The sequence below is a fragment of the Macaca mulatta genome, chromosome 8 (assembly GCF_049350105.2).
Source record: "Macaca mulatta isolate MMU2019108-1 chromosome 8, T2T-MMU8v2.0, whole genome shotgun sequence".
NCBI classification, from domain to species: domain Eukaryota; kingdom Metazoa; phylum Chordata; class Mammalia; order Primates; family Cercopithecidae; genus Macaca; species Macaca mulatta.
Genome location: NC_133413.1, coordinates 107,647,451 through 107,666,921, shown reverse-complemented (window position 1 = coordinate 107,666,921; position 19,471 = coordinate 107,647,451). Strand labels below are relative to the sequence as shown.

Sequence of the window (19,471 nt, the reverse complement as noted above, 5' to 3'; positions counted from 1 at the left end):
GCTATCCAGTCCATGGTTTCTATCTTTATTTGCCCTTAGCATCTTCACTTCTGCTTTTGGAATCTTCTCCAACTATATTTCACTGTTCAGGATCACAACTCACTACTGCTCATTCACTTTCACCTGAAACTCTGGACTTAGACCCTCCTGTCAGGTGTTCAGCTACTGGTCATCCAGGGCTCGAGCCTTGAATTCCTTCTCTCCCTCCATCCTGTCAACCTGGTCCTCAGCTGAGGTTTGACAAATATAAGACAAAGTAACTACCATCTGTGTGACACTTCATGGTTAATAAAGCACATTTACTTATATTATCTTGATTATAACAACTATCCCATAAGAAGGCTCAAAGAGGTTAAATGACCAAAATCACAAAAGTAGTAGAGCCAGGACTTATAAACTTGGGTCTTCTGATTCCAAATTCCATCCATCCATGGGATGGTAAGCATGTGGCCCAGGGCAGATGTCTGACACTATGAATCTAGACACTTTCCACAGAACCTGTATTTAACTTTCTGCACAGCAGATTATCCAGTTGCTGCCAATTAATCTGAGTTGGCATATGAATGTGAAACTTCTTTACCATCCCTAACTACAGCGTGCGTGTGGTCATAACTAGGGGCAGGACCGACTTGATTCGGTGGGTGAGTCTTCCTTCAACTGCATTGTTCAAAGGTTAGGATTGGCTGTAGACATAGTATGCTTGCTGATGAGGACTGAGTGTGGTTTTGGGCCGTATATATCAACAACTGCATATAAATGAGTTGGAAAGGGGGAAATTTTGCTTCTTTAAGAAGAAGTCTGGTAACGGGAGGTTGTCAGGTTGTAGGCTTCAGAGGCTTAATGATATTAGGGATCTGAGTCTGCCATCTTTTCTTTCTTTCCCTTGGCTTTCCCCTCACGATTCTCCAGCTGCAAGCATCGCAACCTCACCCAACTGCACTCAGAGGTGGGAAGAAAGGAGGAGGAGGAGGGGGCCTTCTTACATGTCTGTTTTTATCAGGAAAGAAGATCTTTGTCAGTAGTCCCTGGTAGATTTCAGGAGACCTAAGTCAGGTCCCTTGGGTCAGAAATGGGTCACATTCCTACACCCTACCTCAAGGAAAACTTGCATTTTCCAGTATCTCTCATGGGGTTAGAGTTCTGCCATCTAGAAATAAGGAAAGTTCAAGGGGCTAGAGCTGACAGGTGATTTTCAGTCACCTGTAGTTTTATGCTTTCTGAGATAATTTTGTGGACGTTGAATACCAGATAACACCTGGAGGCACCGTGCATCTGCCTTTCCCCCCCAGGTCTCCCAGTTACCCCTTGTGACAAGAAAGCTTTACTTTGTGCTTAGTGTTTTGTGTCTCATTTCCTCTATTACATGGTAAATGCTTTTCTGCCAGATGATGCCTTTTTGGTTTTCGTATCTCCCACAGCACTTACCTCAGGGTTCACTCAACATTTGATATGGGTGATCAATAAATACTGGTTGAGTAAATGCAATACATCAATGAGCTTTCTAAAATGTAAATTTGATCATATCAACCACTGGTTGAAACCTTCAGCAGTAGGATCCAGAATCCCAAGGAGCTCATAACAAGCCCTCCATTATGTGCCCTTTCCTTTTGTTTCTTTCAAACTTCCTTATTATGAAAACTTTCAAATATTCAGAAAAGTACAATGACCACCTGTATACCTACAACTTAAGTCCAGTTATTGTGAACTTTCAGACATATTTAGTTTGTCTATTTATGTGTGTGTATATATATTTTGCTGGACCATTTGAATTAGTTGCATGATGCTTCATCCCTAAATACTCAGCGTGCATCTCATTAAAAATAAGGATACTAGCTGGGCATGGTGGCAGACGCCTGTAATCCCAGCTACTTGGGAGGCTGAGGCAGGAGAATCACTTGAACCTGAGAGGCAGAGGTTGCAGTGGGCTGAGATTGTGCCACTGCACTCCAGCCTGGGTGACAGAGTGGGACTCTGTCTCAAAAAAAAAAAAAAAAAAAGATACTTTCCCACATAATCACAAGATCATTATAAGACTAGAAATTGGTTCCCAAATACCATCTAGTATCCAGTCCATATTTAAATATCTTTAAATGTCTCTATTGTTCCCAAGGTTATCTTATCGTGTTCGTTTCACAATCAGGATTTAATAATATTCAGGCATTCCATTTGACTGTTACATCTCTTTAGTCTTTTTAAAATCAAGATAATCCCCCCCCACCTTTTAAAATTTTCCCACTCATGACATTGACTTTCTGAAGAAGTTAGGGCAGTTGTCTTGTAGGATGCCCCATACTCTAGATTTGTCCAATTGCTGCTTCTTGGTTTTAACTTTTTCCTCTATCTCCATTTTTTCTTTTTTTAAACTAAAGATGCCGTTGAAACTACCTAAGATACTACCTAATGAAGCTGTGTACTTCATATGTGTCACATCAGAAGGTGCACAGTGAGAGGCTGTCCCACGTTTGTACCATTAGTTTGATCTTTTGGTTAAGATGGTGATCACCATGTCTCTCTTTTGTAAAGATGCATTTTCCCTTTCCAGTTAGCAGGTAATTTCTAGATGGTTCTCTGTTACTGGGAGAATATTATGTTTCCTAAAACTTTTCATCCCAAGGTTTTAGCAGCCATTGATGGTTTTTGCCCACGTCAGATATTTCACTGTCAGTTGCAAAATGGTGATTTTATAATCTTGTCATTCTTACTACGTGCTTTAGCTGGTATTCTGGTATAAGGGAGGTCTTTCCCTCATCGTCTGGCAAGGAACTACATTTTCTCCTAAAAAGGCAGTGTAAAGACTTAATTCCTTCCCTTTAATCACCAGTTTTCAGCATCGGAAGTTGGTATAATAATAACCTCCAGTGGTCTCAAAAAGGGCATGATTTCTTTACTGTCACTACAAGCGTGTGGATTTTCATTTATTTAATATTTATAGTCAGTTACAGTCAACTGTTCAGTTGACCTGTATTTTGGCCCTAACCAACCTTTACCAAACTCCTCTCATCTTTGTCTCTAACTATCTCCCCTTGCCACCCTGTACTGTGCTCTAGCCAGTATGAACCATATCTCATTCTCTGAACACTCATATTTACACAAGCTGTTTGCTCAGCAAGAAAGCCCTTTCACATACAGCTCAGATATGCTTGTTCTGTGATGTTATTTTTAATCTTTCAAGGCTGAATTAATCCTTCCCTTTTCTTTATTTCCACAATATTCTGTCCACTCTTCAATCTGCGGTAACTAATGTAACGACTTGTACTTACCTGTTTACCTGCCTGCTCCCACCAGAGACTATGTGATCCTTAGATCACAGAAGAATAACAAACAGTAGGTGGTAATCATTTTTGTATTCCCACAGCCCAGTGGCCTGCACATAGTAGGTGCTCATTAAGCACTGAATGAATGCAAATGAATGGTTCTTAGAAATTGATGAAGGCATCAGTGACCAACTACAAAGAGGTTAGAAGAGCCCAGGAGCAGAGATTGGGAATAACTTCAAGTGAAGGAGAAGCATGAACCTAATAGAAATGGATTTAAAGAGATGGGGGAGGGAAGCTATTACCTGCACAAAGCTTTGGGCAAAAAACACAGTGGCACCACATCACTCTCACATTGGAAATCAAGTAGGGAAATGGAAGACAGCAGGAAAGCAAATGAAAAATGTTGGAAATGTGCCATGCACACTGTGCTTTAGTAATGTTCCACAGCACATGAGTCTGTAATTGAAAACAAGGAAAAGCAAAGCCAATGTGATTCTGGACAATGACTTTCACAGGGATCTTTCTCTGTCTTTATACGTAGGTATGTATATATAATCTGCGATCTTCTAAGAGGTCCCTTGAATTTAAATGACTCCAGAAAATTGGGGTAGAACAAAAACAATCTCTAAAAGTGGTTTCACTGAAAAGCAACCTGGACAGGAGTTTAACCTGCAGAGTGGAACAGTGTGAGTAAATCTAGCGGAAAATTATTTTGAGCTTCAATACTAAGTAGCCTGAATTCCAAGACTACGTGGAAAATACGGTCATCAAACCCCAGTGCTACTTTGCCAAGTGCTGTGGGACTAGATGATTTATGAGACAATTCAGGGCACTTAGAGGGGGACAAGGGTGCAAGGTGAGGCATTTGAGCCCAGGCACATTCTGGAGGTGGTTATAATTACAGGGCACATTGTCCCTAAGGAAGCAAGGTTGGTGGGGCCCCACCATACCAGGAGATCTCTTCATCTTGTGCTTTGAGAACCTGTCTTGCTACTAGTGCCACCTCTGGCCCGAGGACAATATATTTTCCTTCTAGCATTTATGTGAGGGACACTGAGTCCCTACAAGTTACATGCCATTCTCTCAGCAGGATGTCTTATCTGACTTTCAGTAAAATGATACTCCCACTCCCGCTGCTCACTTTGTACTCCTTCTCACAGCTCCCTCTTTTTCTTGATGGGATTTACAATTCATGACTATGATTTTGTCTCTGAGTTTGTTTCTTTCCTTAGACTGTAACCTCTCAAAGATCCTTGCTGCTGGATCCCAAATGCCCACACATAGGAAATATCTGACAAATATTTTGGACTAGTGCAAATGTTGATCTTATGAGCCATAGACAATTAAGATGGCAGGTTGGGTGGGCCATGCCTTAGGATTGTCCTTCGGCAGGAGGAGATGATCCCTTCCTAATATACAAGTGGCCTGGGAGAGTCCATTTTATTGATTGGGTACCACATGCTAAGGACAGTGCTAAGCACATTATACACATTATCACAACAAATCTATTTTCATACTCATTTTCCAGATGAGATAAAAGAGCCCAAGAGGGTTTAGGTGACTTGCCAAGGTTACATAAGTTGTAATTCCTGGAGCTATGGGTAGAGGCTCTTAACCATTATTCTGCACTGCCTCTGTGGTGGGGGTTTACAGTATGAGTTTGTGAGTTAGGCTAACATCGTCCTCATGCCTTCAGGAAGGAGGAAGGACAGTGTGTGACTATAGATAGGTTCTCAGCTCTCCAGGGGTTGACGATCACTGTGCCTAATCACCAGGGAGGAAAGTGTGTCACACATGTGTGTGGGGGCCATATCTAGGTGTGTGTCCAGAAAGGCCATGAGAGTGGCCAGCAAGCCAGCTTTGACTGCCTGCTGCTTGTCCTCAGGCCCACACCATCCTGAAGCTGCCAGGGCAGATGCACACTCACTCAGGGATCACTGCCCACTGAGGTAGTTGGGTCCACATTTTAAAGGCTCCTAGCTGTGGGCAGGTTGTGGGAAATAGAGACCCTCCTGGCCCAAAGAAGCCCAGCACGTGGGGGCCTTTCTGAATAGAGGTATTAAGCAGATGGTTTGATCAGGCTGAGTCAAAGATAGCATCAGGCTCAACAAAAGGCAAGAACAACTCCTAAATGAGGGATTTGTCTGTATACAGGCCACGCAGGCAGGCCTGCTGATTAGAAGCTGTTCTTTGAGCTCCAGCCTCCCACATGGACAGCAATCCCTATCATTTGTCTTGTCTTGGAATAAGAAAGATGATGAAAAATCAAATCAAGGTTTCTTGATACTACCATGGGAGTGTGCTTTCCCCTTCACACAATTTGACCCTTCTACTCCACACAGGGATTATATGGAAAGTAAAAAAGTAAGGAGTTAACATTGAGCACCTACTGCATGCGTAAGTGACTTATATACAGTCATTATTTTATTTTTTTACGATAGCAAGCTTATGAAGTCTTCATTGTTACCTACATTTTATAGTTAATTACACTGAAGCTTTGAAAATTAAGAAACTTGCTCAGGGTTACTCAGCCAGAACTCTGTCTGACTGGCATCTGTTTGGCTCCTGAACCTCTGTTCTCTCAATTATAACGTACCTAGAAGAGATGAGATACAACGCCCTCCTAGAAGAGGGGAGACACAATTACTCCTGTTTTTAACATGGGTGATATGAATCAGTTAGAATGCTTTCAGTTGCAAGTAACAGAAACCCTCACTTAGGCCCAGAAATAAGGACAGACGCTATTTTTGTAGTAAGGAATCTGGAGGTAGGTGATCCTATGCTTAGTTTTAGCTGCTAACTTATCAAGCTCCCAGATTCTTTCCATCCTTCTGGTCCTTCCCCTCCAGCATCTTTGGATTTGGCAAAGACTTTTTGTCTTCAAATCTGTCCCATGGACCTGAGATGACTGCTTCTGTTCCAGGCATCATATCCACAAATACAGTGTTTAAAACAGGAAAGTTAGGAAAGGAAGCAAACAAGGACTTTTCCCCTAGAACCCCGTCTCTTTTACTGGGGAGGAAAATATTTCCTGAAGCCTCCCAATGGACTTTCTATCTTTTTGGGCAGAAATGAGTCTTCACCCTTAGACAAATTGCTGGCAAAGGAAACTGTTACTGCCATGACTGGCTTGGGCTGACCAGGACTATTTCCCTGGGAACTGCAAGGAAGAAGGAGCATCGCTGTTAGATAGGCACTCGCCACACAATTCTAAGGCCAGGGACTCATCAGACTCCATGACCACCATTGCTAGAATACCTTGGAGAAGGGAGAATAGTCAACATTTTTTCATCGATTCAGACAGCTTGCTTGTGTTTAGTACCTTCTGTGATCTCAGGCATGAGTTAGGCACCATAGGGTCAAAGGACCTGTAGAATACAGGCTTGCGCTTTCTGTTTCATCTAAATAGGAAGAGTAAAGATAGATAGATAGATAGATTAAAATATAGATATGTATATATATGTGTGTGTGTATATATATGAACAGTTCAATGAAAACATGAAACAAAAATTTAACAAAAGCCAGCATATGACCAAGTGGTCATAGGGCAATACAGCAAATTCTTGGAAGATTTTGGGAGTTTCTTTGTCCTACTCATGATTCAGTGGAGGCACTTTAAATTCTTTTTAATCAATGGGATTAATTTTATATTTTCTGTTATTTCTTTCCAAATAAAATACATACATTAATATTTCTCAATGATTTAGAGGCTACTTTTGGTCAAGGAAATTATTTTTAGGTGTTAAATCTATATTGTTGGCCTCCTAGAAAAAGTATTTGGTGCTTTGGCAAGAGATGTGAACCAGCTATGAATTTAAGTATCAGCCCTGGTAGCTTTACCATATATGGTTGACTTTTTTGATGGATTTCCTGTGGATCTAAGCAGCATGAAAATCAAGTGGTGTCACCTTGCATTCCAATTAAGCATGAACATTTATTTCAACAGTTACATTTGAGGCATCTGAATAATGCAAAATGCTACAGCAGCAGCCAAAACTTTCAGAGTTTGGCCTCTGATTAAAGACAGTTTTCTCAATCTGGCCCCAGTTTCTAGAGTAATCCTGTGAGCAGATTAAACATAAGCCCGTACTTTGCTGATGATTGTGTGTTGATTCTATAACAATTTGGCTAGGAGTAGTTATCATTTGAAACCCCAAATCCCCCAAATAATGATTGCTCTAGACCTCCAGATGGAGAACTTTCCCCATAGCCCAGTAACTTTGCTAAAGATCACCATTTGGGGGGCCATTCTTTTTGTTGTTGGACGTTTGTTATATTATCCTTCCAGAAAAGCTTATCTTATTTATCTCAGCCTCTTCTTAGTTGCGGGCTAGGGGAAAACAGGGAGAGTCATTCCCAACATGGTATGGCCCGTGCATTTCTCAGGCTCTCTTTTCATGGGATTGTTCTAATTGGAGTTGGATGTAAGGGTTTTGAAGTCTCACCTCACCTTGTTCAGTAATTTTAAATGCTCCTCAGCCCTAGTTGAGCTGGAACCATGGTGCCCCAAGCCAGCTTTGAAAGAGACAGTTCTGCCAAACAGTCATCCATGGGTAGTTCTTATTCTCTGAGTGCTCCAGGAGCTTCTGGGTCAACATGCAATTGGTGGAAAATGATGTGAATTTCTTGGCTAAAGAAAAATGGTAAAATGCAGTTTGCAGAACATGCTTACCTTGTAGCTGGCTTGAAGTCTGTGTTTGAAAGCCCTGGCCTTCACAACCCAAACTGAAACTCCAGTTGGAACCAAGAAAGCGCAGTGGATATGGACGGTGGTACAAGTAAGCCTGGCTGGAGTCACTGGCTTTGGGTACCTGATGGCGACACCACATGTTCCAGAATGGTTGTCTGTTAAATGTTTACTAGAGTTAGGTCTGGAGCATAGAGTGAAGGGAAGGAATATAATGGAAGGTTGTAGAGTATGACAACTAAGACTTGGAATCAGGCCGGGTGTGGTGGTTCACACCTGTAATCCCAGCATTCTGGGAGACCGAGGTGGGCAAATCATGAGGTCAGAAGTTTGAGACCAGCCTGGCTAACACGGTGAAACCCCATCTGTACTGAAAATACAAAAATATTTAGCTGGGTGTAGTGGCAGGTGCCTGTAATCCCAGCTACTCAGGAGGCTGAGTCAGGAGAATTGCTTGAACCCAGGATGCGGAGGGTGCAATGAGCCGAGATTGCACCACTGCACTCCAGCCGGGGCGACAGAGTGAGACTCCATCTCAAAAAAAAAAAAAAAAAAAAAAAAAGGGTTGGACTGTGTTCATATCAAAACTCTGAGAGCTACTAGCTAGCGTACCTGGAAGGTACCTGGAACCTGGAAGGTTACTTACCTTCTCTAAGTGATTTTTTTTTTAATCTGTAAAAGAGGAATAAAAGTTTGGAGTTAGATGGAAGTTATAAAAAAAAACAAGGCTCAAATTATGTATAGAACTGAAAAGTCCAGGGGCAGTCTGGGTTTCAGATATGACTTGATCCAGGGGCAGACACTTTCCTCCCTGTGGCAAGATGGCTTCTCGATGCTCTAGGCCTGCAAAGCTTACCCTTTCAGTAACCCTAATAAAGCATGAAAGTATTTCTTCCTTGCCAGTACCAAAGGAAAAAAAAAAATAAATCCTGAGATTGACTCTTAGCTTATTAGGTCATTATAAACACTTGAGTCAATTGCTAAGAACTGGGTCACTGCCCAGCCCTGGAGCCAGGAAAGGGGTCAGCCCCACCCGAGCTACAAGAACGGACAATAGGAAAGGGGTGATTTTTTTTCCAAATGAAAATAAATCATGGTGCTAATACCAGAGGAATGGGGGATGGATGCTGGGCAGGCCAAAACAATAGATGCCCACTGAAGAAGCACTCCATTCCCGGGTCATCCTTGTTAATAAGGAAGTGGGAGGGACAGGAATCAAAAACACTGATTTATGAGGATCCGGGCCAGGGTCAGGCATCGAGCATCAGCAACTCCCTACACTGCCTTTCTACACAGTAGCACAGTCTTTATATGATAGAAATTTGGTTGCTGCTTTAGTGTGACATACATATGCTTTCAACTCTCAAGGCATCAAACCTTGTTTAATTACTATTATACTTTTCTTAAGGTTTTGGTATTTTCCCTCTGTATTTCTGATGTGCCTCTTGGCTACAGATAATCCAGATAGTGGTTGCTGTCTGTGGGCATGTGAGGCTGCGAAGTCCAAAAAGTGAGGCTAACGGCCACTACTGACAGATGAAGGGGCTTCCTCAGGGGCAGACGCACAGGGTCCAGTGATACAGGCTGGCACCTTGAGAATCAGGGATAGGATTTTCTTGGGAACCAAGGGTTCATATTTGAGGGAGGCTTGGGAGTTTTTCACTCTCTGCATAATGGCTCTGTTCCCCTGGGGATAACCCATCACAGGATATGCCTCGTGAACGTGGGTGGCAGAGGGACACACAGGTGCAGGGGTGTCTTCCAGCCCTGGACGGTGCCATATGAGGGATGGATGTAAGACTGGCCGTATAGGTAAAGTGTCCGAGGCTCAGAGAGATGGCAGGGTTCACCTCTGGACAGAGCAGGACAGAACTAGAATGAATGTGTAACACCGGGGAAAAGATTGTTAGTGAGAAATGCTCCACACAAACGCATTCCAAGAACATGAGTCAGAGAAAGACATGGACTGTGCTTGTGGTGGTGGTTCGGTGCACATCCCTCTGGGTTGGGCTGGACTGTGGTGACAGAGGAGATGGGTACAAGGGAATTAAGAGAATTTTAGATGCATTGCTCAAAATGTAGGGGCTTGGGGTGTCCAGACTTTGATGTGGGATAACAGAAAAGGAAAGCCGTCATGGCAGGACATAAATGGGTTAATCAGGTTGGGAGAAGTGGGTGTCCAGATGATTCCACCCCCAAGTCCAAGTGGGGAGCCTGGGTCCAAGCAGAAAAGACAGTTTCCTCCTTTAGCAATCAAAGGAGTCCAGAGTGGGTGCCCAGCCTTGGGGCAAAGGGAGAAAGGAAGAGGGAAAGCTTTGCTCTGAGGATGAGGTGAAGAGCAGAAGGAAACAGAGACCCCCCAGAAAAGGGAGACTTTTCCTGTGCCAAGGCAGAGCCCAGGGGACTGTGCACAGTTATCTCAGCCCTTTGAGTGCCTCAGTTTCCCTCGTCTGTGGTCAAGCCTAGCTCTGTATTCCAGCCAGCTGTGGGAGGACAGGGTGAAGAAGTGATGCTCAAAGAGAATGTGAGGCCAGCCGGGGCAGCCCAGGACTTTGGGCCGACACCTTCAACAGGGGAGTCTCCCTCTCCCCCTCCTCCTCCTCCCTTCCTTTTCCTCCTCCTCCTACTGCTGGGAGTTAGCTGGAGAACCAACAAGCAGCATTACAGGAAACTCCTATAGGCCCCTTCACCTGTAAACAATGGAGAACTCCAGTCTCAAGCCCTACCTAGAGGAGCGATTTGTTCTCTGATTTCCATAGCAGGAAAAGAAAAAGAAAAAAAAAATCCAAAACAAAAAGTAAAACCACTTTAAACAACTAGGAGTTTTGTTTGGTTATTTGGCGAAGGGTGTGTGCTGGGGGAGTGGGTAGTGAGGAAGTTCTTTATCCCTGGAGAATCTAAATGAAGGAAAAGTCAGTTTGAAACCGGCTCCCAAGATGATGCAGGGGTCTCAACCCAGACTAAACTCCGAAAGCTGTATTTTCAGCACAGAAAAGGGGGGCTTCCTAATGGAAACTTTGGCAGCCCTTGTGCTGTGGCCCTGGCCCTGGGCAGTGCTGCGCTGCTGTTTATTTGAGAGGAAGTGGTGGAGAGTGGTCCCTCTTGTGGCGTGTGGTCTTGGCAGCGCCTGGGCTGTCCGTCTTCTGTTTGGGAGTCTGGCCCACCATGGAGCCCTTGCTCTTGGTTCCATTGTTAAAGGGTTCCTGCTGCAGTGCATCCCGGGTGCCCACCATGAGCTCCCTTTGCCTGTGAAAGACGGTGCCACCCTTTCCACCTGCCTCTTTTCCCGGGGGATTTCCTGCCTGCTTGCGTGGGAGAGGCATGTGGCTGTAGGTGGGGAGGGCAAGAGGCTGGCTAGAAGTGGAGGTGAATGGTGAAGCCACAGGAGGTGCCGTGGCACTTGCCTTCTTGGCCTTCCTGTCTCCGTACCCCAGTGACGGTCTCTTGCAGGCTGGTGGCTCCACCTTTTGGTCTGTGCTGGGACCTGGCAGGAAAACCATGCTTGGCTGTGTGAGAATGGCAGAGTATGATGGGCTTGGGGCAGAGTGGTGGTGGTGGCAGAGAAACGAAAATGATGGTTTTGGGGTAGCCATGGGAACACCAGCTTTGTAACAAGACAGATACGGGTTTGAATCTTGGCCCCAGCACTGACCGCTGATGACTTTGGGTAAATAGCTTGACCTTTCTGAGGGCCAGTTTCTTGATCTTTAATACAGCCATAATCATACCTACCCCAGACAAAGGCTCAGGACCTCTTGTGCCACACAAAATATTGTGTGATTTTGAAAGCAATGCCTCGGACTCAGACTTACAGGCCATAGTTTAGGGAAACCCAAATCCTTCTCCAGAAATAGGGCTTATGCCCATGTGGAGTCCTCTGTCCCGGCTATCAATCGGTGCTGTGGCCTGTTTTGCCTCCATCAGCCCATACTCAAAACTCAGCTCCTGCCTCGGTTTCCACAAAACCCACTCATAGCAAGCACTTTGCAAGCTTAATATACCTTATAGACAATCTGGAGATACTGAACAAGCAGCTTATTATCTCATTCACGGTTCTTTCACCTCATCTTTCTTTACTCCTGTCCTCCTAGATTTCTCAGCATGCCAAATTCTTCTCCCTCTATGCACAGTGCAATTCAGCTCTCCCCATGTCCTACTCCCAGTATTGCAAACCCAAACTTGTAGAATTGCTTAACAGATTTCACCAGATCTAAATGTCTCTAAAAACAGTGGAATAGAAAAATAACAAATCTACCACCAATAGTGGCTATTTCATAGCATTTTTATGAGTAATACTATCACCACAGTGACTAGCACACGGTAATACTATCACCACAGTGACTAGCGCACGGTAATACTATCACCACCACGGTGACTAGCGCACGGTAATACTGTCACCGCCACGGTGACTAGCGCACGGTAATACTGTCACCGCCACGGTGACTAGCGCACGGTAATACTGTCACCGCCACGGTGACTAGCGCACGGTAATACTGTCACCGCCACGGTGACTAGCGCACGGTAATACTGTCACCACAGTGACTAGCGCACGGTAATACTATCACCACCACGGCGACTGGCGCACGGTAATACTATCACCACCACGGCGACTGGCGCACGGTAATACTGTCACCACCACGGTGACCGGTAATACTGTCACCACCACGGTGACTGGCGCACGGTAATACTGTCACCACCACGGTGATGGGCGCACGGTAATACTGTCACCACCACGGTGACGGGCGCACGGTAATACTGTCACCACAGTGACTGGTGCACGGTAATGCTATCATCACAGTGAATAGCTATCACCATTTGAAGAAACCAGGGGTGAGCGTATCCAAGAATCCAAGAAAGGATATTGACATGTTGGTGGATCAAAGAGCAGATATTGCGGTCAGCATATTTTGCGTGAATCTCACCACCATTTCTACATCTTGTTGACACTTTGTGAAGTGGGCAGGACAGCCTCCACCACACCCTTTATACAGGAAGACAAAGCAACTTGCCCAGATTCACTTACTGGCAAGTGGCAAGTGTTTGTTATGGATCAACATGTGTGAACTGTAGGGGGAGGGGCTAGAATGGGGCAGAGTCTATTGGGAGCTCCGGAGAATATGCAGCCCACAGAGGTGTCCTGTCATGGGTCTTTGTACCCCTGCCACTGTTAGCTATTGCACTTGGGCTACCCGGAAAGGAAAGAGATGCCCTTGGGCAAAGCAGCTCTCTACGGCAAGCATACCCTGAAGGAGCTGACAGCTGGAGGCAAGTCCTTCCCTCCAGAAAGTGCATTTGGGGAGTGCATCTCCTGTCCTACCACGTTTTTCATCTGCAAAATGGGGACCATGATAGTACCAACTCGCAGGTTTAAAGTAAGGTAGTGGGTGCGGCTGTCTTTCATAAACAACAGTTATCTTTAAGGGCATTGTAGGTACTCTGTCTACCAGGCAGCCCTGGCTGTGGAAGCCCCTCCCAATAGAGCTTCCACCAGCCCTTTCTGATAGGACTGACTCCCCAGGAATGTCAGGGTGGTGACTCCGGAGCACTTACAGTTGGACACTGTGAAGATGGTCATCGTGTTGCATTGCCACTGCCCTTCATTCAGCTGTTTCACATTAAATTGATCATAACAAGAGGTCTCTGATCAAAAACATTGAACTTAAATACAGGGGGATCTCTGGAAAAAAAGGAATGCTGAAAGAAGCTGAGTTTCCTTTCATTCTGAGGACTCTGAATACATTTGAGACTTGCATCTTACTCTTCTAAAGCCATGCAGCCCAAGCTTTCTATTCTGTGTTAGGATGTAAGAGTCATTTCAGACCAAGTCAAGTTGGGGTAGATGATTAGAATGATGCTTGTAGAGATTATCACAATAATGGCCCCCAGTGAATCATACTTCCTGATATCATGCCCTTGTGTAGTCTTCTCCCACATTGACTCTGGGCTTAGCTATGTGTCCTGTTTTGGTCAATGTGACATCAGCTAATGTGACCCAAGCAGAGACTTGGTAAGTGGTTGCTCATGGAGATTTTCTTGAAGCTCCAACTGGCCTCCTTTTGGATGAGAGACCAGGTGAAAGAGAGAACCCGCCCTCCCTGTCAACCGTCCTGCTGAATGGAGCCTAGGTGAAGCCAGCAGAGCCTCCCAGCTATGCTACAGAGTCACGAGAAATAATAAATTGCTGTTATGATGATTTTTAAAATTGAGATGAAATACATCATAACAGAAAATTCATGATTTTAAGGTATACAATTCATGGCATTTAGTATCTTTATAATGTTGTGCAACCACCACCTCTTTCTAGTTCTAAAACATTTTCATCACTCCAGAAGCAAACCCTGTACCCATTAAGCAGTCACTTCTCATTCCCCGCCCCCTCTAACTCCTGGCAACCACCCATCTGCTTCCTGTCTCTATGGAGACACTTTTGTGACTGGCTTCCTTCACTTAGCATAATGTCTTCAATGTTCATCCATGTTGTAGCATATATCACTACTACATTTTTTTTTGCACTCAAATATGTGTATGCAATGTTCATAGAAGCACTATTCACTATAGCCAAAAGGTAAAAACAATCTAAATGTCCATTAACTGATGAATGGATAAGCAAAATGTGTTGTACCCATACAATTAAATATTACTGAGTGATAAATTGCTGTTATTTTAAGCCATCAGGTTTTGGGCTGGTTTGTTAACTGTAGTAATAGATAACAGAGAATTTTTAAGGTGGTTGGAGTAATAAGAGCTATCACATCTTACATTGTGTCTCCATGCAGTGTACTATGTGAAGCACTTTGTGTGAATTCTGCTTTAATCCTCACAAGAACCTTGTGGTTTAGGTACTAATAATGACCCCAGTTCACAAATGGGAAAACTGAGAAATTAAATATTTGCCCCGTTTAACCCAGACAGTTCAACTCCAGAGCTCATGCCTTATTCACTCACTGTACTGCCATCCAGCCATAAAGGAAAGGCCCGCTCTGGAAGATCTAACTAAGGACATGAGTGTGTGGCTTTGCTGGGAAAGAGACACCATTCTCAGCTTTTTTATATGGTTCATAATGAATATCACTGGTGGAAATGATCAACAGAATTTAAAGCCTTTAGTGGTTAAAATCTAATCTGTGCAGTCTGACTTGGGAATATTGAACTTTGTATAACAATGTCTATATAGTAAGTTTTCAAGGGCAAAAGTTACAACCATAATATTTGATATAAACAAACCAATTGAGTAATGGGTCAAAGCTTTATATAAAGTTGACATAGGAAAAAATTAAAATCCCAATCAAATAACTTCTGTGAAATAAAATTTGAATGAAAATGGGAAACATTAAAGAGGATTTAACTAGGCTATTTTAAGAAGGTTGATCAAGGAGTCAAATGGATTTAATGGAGTTTTCTCTAGAAAATCCTTTCAGTACAAAAATGTGTCCATGATGACATAATTTTGGTTTTAATGGTATTATTCTTAGGAGTCAAAATATCCTTAGGAGAGAACATCTTTCTGAGTCGAAGGTCTTTTATCTTGCATAAAGATTCTTTGGAGGGTGTAAAGTGTTATCAGAAGGTGAGTATGGGGTCACTCTGGGATGCCAAGACAGATTTGTAAGATTCCAGACTCTTTGGAGAATAAGTGCATTGGTATTTAGAGTCAGACCACGAGATGCCGGGCTTGACTTATGATGCAAGATGAGGAGGTGAAGGCTGCCCTGAGGGAGTCAGGAATTAACCCCAATGTAGGGGAGAGTCAGGTTCTGGCATCCCTTTTGAGACACATGTTCTATGGCAAGGGGTAAAATGGCACATGGAGAAGCCACAAGAGTAATCTTGTGGCCTAATGGTTAGGAAACTCGATAGAAACTCCTTAAGAGGGAGCCTTACTCCTTAAGAGAATAAAGAGCTCACTGGGAGGTGTGGTCATCTCAGGTAACCATGGAACCCAGTGCAACAGAAATAGGAACCCAGTAGCAATGTCTAGCTAGTTGCAAGGATATGGGAGCAGGAAGTTTTTGGGATCCATTACAAAGGGAATTTGGGACTGGCTGAGGTAGTGCTGGGAGTAGAGGGAGAAGAACAGAGTTGTTTATTTGTAGGTGAACATATCAGACACCTATAACCTTTCAGGTATTGTAAAAATATTTATTAACTATTAATACATAAAGAAAATTTCAAAGCCAAAATTAATAAATGAATAATTAGGTGTTTTCAAAATGTAACATTAGGCCATTCATGTAATAATGGATTACGTATAGGTCTCATATACTATAGGTAAATATGAAATGTTTGGATCATAAAAATAAAATAATTTATTCTTAACAAACTCAAATGTATAAAAATTGAACATCCTTTCAAAAATTTATAGCAAAACAATGTAGAATAATATATAATATAGATAACTATGTATAGAACTCTGTGACTCTCTCCATCTGCCTATGTGTCTTTAAATGAAGGCTGTGGGCGTATTTAAATATGGTTGACATGATATAGGAGTGGTTTAGGGCCTACAGAGGTTTTCGTGTGACACAAAGTAGATGTGGGGTATGTAACATGAATGTGAGGTAAGGGGTAGTTAACCTGTTAACAAAATTGGGTGGAGTCCAAAGCCAGCAACTTATTAATTATCCCAGAGCTTTATTTTTCTTGAGGCTTGTGTGGCCTAGGAAACAAGACTGCATAAGATATAAGAATTAGAGCAGAAAAAATGCTAAGGAGTACACAGAGATAAAAGAGACATAGGCTTTAAAATTAAGAATGCAGATTGTGGCTTCGTGATATGCTAGGTGCCAAATTAGGTTAAAAATAAGATCCCTAAACCACACCCTGGGACCTTTGTGTGAATGGATGTTGTTAGGGGCCCCATTGTCCTTAGGGTCCCACCACTCAAGGACAGGGACTGGTCACTGAGCCCTCTATTTCCCAGACAAAATACAGCACCTGGTTCACAATAGGTACACAAATTCAGTGCAATTGGAACATCACATACAATTGGAACATCCATGGTGCCCAGGCCACATCCCTTGTAATCATAGAAACATGGAAAACAGGGCAGAATCATAGGCATAGTCCATCCAACATTCCATTCAGTGGGATCCAACTCAAGACAGAATAAGTGTGGTAAGAGAGACGTGGGAGAAAGGTGTAGAAATACACAGTGACTTGAAGCTGGAATTCTTTGATGCTCAAGTCAAGAGCCTTCTTGGCAAGAGTTCTGATCAAGCTTTCACTCTGCAAGGAAATGTCTTCCCAGCTTTCTGCCAGCACTTTTTCTGAAGGTGAACTCAGGCCTTCATATCCCTCCCTTTGGCTCCCACAATGCCAGTAACCCTGACAGGTGGCACCTGGCCATGGCAACAGTCTAATTTTCTAGAAAAGCCAATCTGGAAAGCTTACCATGCTTAAAGGAGCACTGACAGATAAGCAGCCTTCAGGATGCCACTTCCTAAAATCCATCTCTAACGAGGCGTAGCTAACAAAATGTGTATGGTGATTATTTATTCTGCCAGTGTCCCAGGGTGATGGAATCAGTTGCATGTGAAATTTGCTTTGACAAACCATCCCTGGTTAGGTAAGTCCTCTGCTGTGCTCCAGACTGGGAGATTCTGCTATCAACTGAAGCTTCTCATCAACTATTCCTGAAAATGGCAGGAAATAGATTGAAGACCTTGTCAGGCTTTCAGTCATGCACTGTTTCCTGGGACTGCAGTTAGAAAAGTCACTGAATAGTGGGACACTTAAAGGGCTGCAAGATACAGAGCAAAATGCCATTGCTTCCCAGGTGAGAAGCCAGGCGCAGCTCCTATGAGGAATGTGTGGGAGGCATGTATGTCAAAGTGCCAGTGGTAGTAATTCCAGGGTCTCAGAGAACACTGTCAGATCAGGGCTTTGTCTCTCAGCATGTGTCCAAGTTTCTTCAGTTTCAAAAGGTAAGAAATCATACCTGCCCTGGAAATTCCGAAACCCCAGACCACTCACAGTTTATTATTGTTATTATCTGTTGATGTTTACAAAGCAACATGTTGGGACTTTATGGGTTCAATTTTGTAGCATGGAGATACATCAACATGTTTCCAGGACAGCGGGCCTGGGGCAAGTGGGTAATTTACTTTGATTCAAGATAGTAAAGTCCTTAAAGGAGATCATAAATATCATGTGATCTGTGTCTGTTAGGATTAGGTCCAGCTGCTAGAAACAGAAACCGGAAATAACAGCAGCTTAAGTAATGTAAAGGTGTGTTTTCTTTCATATAAATAAGTCTTAGATAAATTCAGAGCTCATCCATAGGTCTGTAGCTTCCATGGCCCATGATGGCTTTTGGTGCACCAGCCATCACATCTGTCTTCTAAGCAGGAGAAGGATGGGGAAGAACAAAAAGAATGCCTCCTGATGGAATCCATTTTATTTAAAGGAGCCCCACCAGATGACTTTACTTTCTTTTATTGGCCATCCTTAATTGCAAGGGAAGCTGATGTGTGTGTTATTGGAGCTAGGCACATTGCTGTTCAGAATATGCTGGGCAGGGAACAGCAGGCTGTGCCATATCATCTTTTAGGGGCAGCCTCTGAAGCTTATGTGGAAGGACTCTTGCTTTAGAACCTAGACATAACTGCATTTGAATCCTGGCTCTATTGCTTTTTAGCTGTGTGACAATGGGCAATTTATTTTGATTTTCTGGATGAGTTTCTTTAGCTATAAAAATAAAAATAATTCCATCTTATGGGGCTGTTATAAGGATTAGGTAAGACAGCTTTTGTAAAGTGCTCAGCACAGTGCCTGACATTTGAACAGTAAGTGTTCCATAAATGTTAGTGCCCCTTCTTTGCTGTCCATTAGAGTGTGCGATCTACCCACGTGGAGGCTTTGAATGCTAATTCCCTGGCTGCGGCCCATAGTACAGATTCCCTGATGCAGAGGGCCTAGAAGGATGCCGATCATATTGTTAATAATTCCAGCAGCAATAAGAGCTGGCATGGCTCACGTGCCATGCCTCCTCCTCACTAGGCACTGTGCTGGGTGGTTTACCATTATGTCATTTAACCAGTGCTGTAGCAGACACTATTTCTGCTCTGCCCAGATCCTTGGGTCTTTTTTACCATAATAACGCTCCTAATGGTTCACACCTGTGATTCTGCCTGAGCGCTTCTTGGGCCTCTTTGCCCACTGTGCAGACAGCCAGAGTATCTGGGTGCACCTAGCCCTCGGCCAATAAGTGACCAGTGCAGGAGTTTGGAAGCCCAGCTCACTCACATAAGTCAGGACAAACTCTGAGGAATAACATCCTCCAGAGTGCCCCGTGGCATCAGGCTGGGAAGCTGTATTGTGCTTGGTTTCACTTGGTCCCTGCCCACTTCCCTGACTCCCTTAGTGGGAGCATGTCCTAAATAAACCCCATGCATTTGAATCCTCATCTCAGGATCTTCTTCTGAGGTATCGGACCTAGGACACACCCCAAGCTCCATGAGGTAGACCTATAGTGAACCCTTTTCCATTTTATAAAAGGGAAAACAAGCTTAGACAGTTTGGGTAACTT

The 19,471-nt window shown here is 43.6% G+C and overlaps 1 protein-coding gene across 2 annotated transcripts in view; it reads left to right on the top strand.

The window, feature by feature from the left end:
* The window catches only part of TSPYL5 (TSPY like 5), a 45,059-nt gene that overhangs the window by 7,249 nt on the left and 18,339 nt on the right, over positions 1–19,471 (top strand). The window lies entirely within an intron of this gene.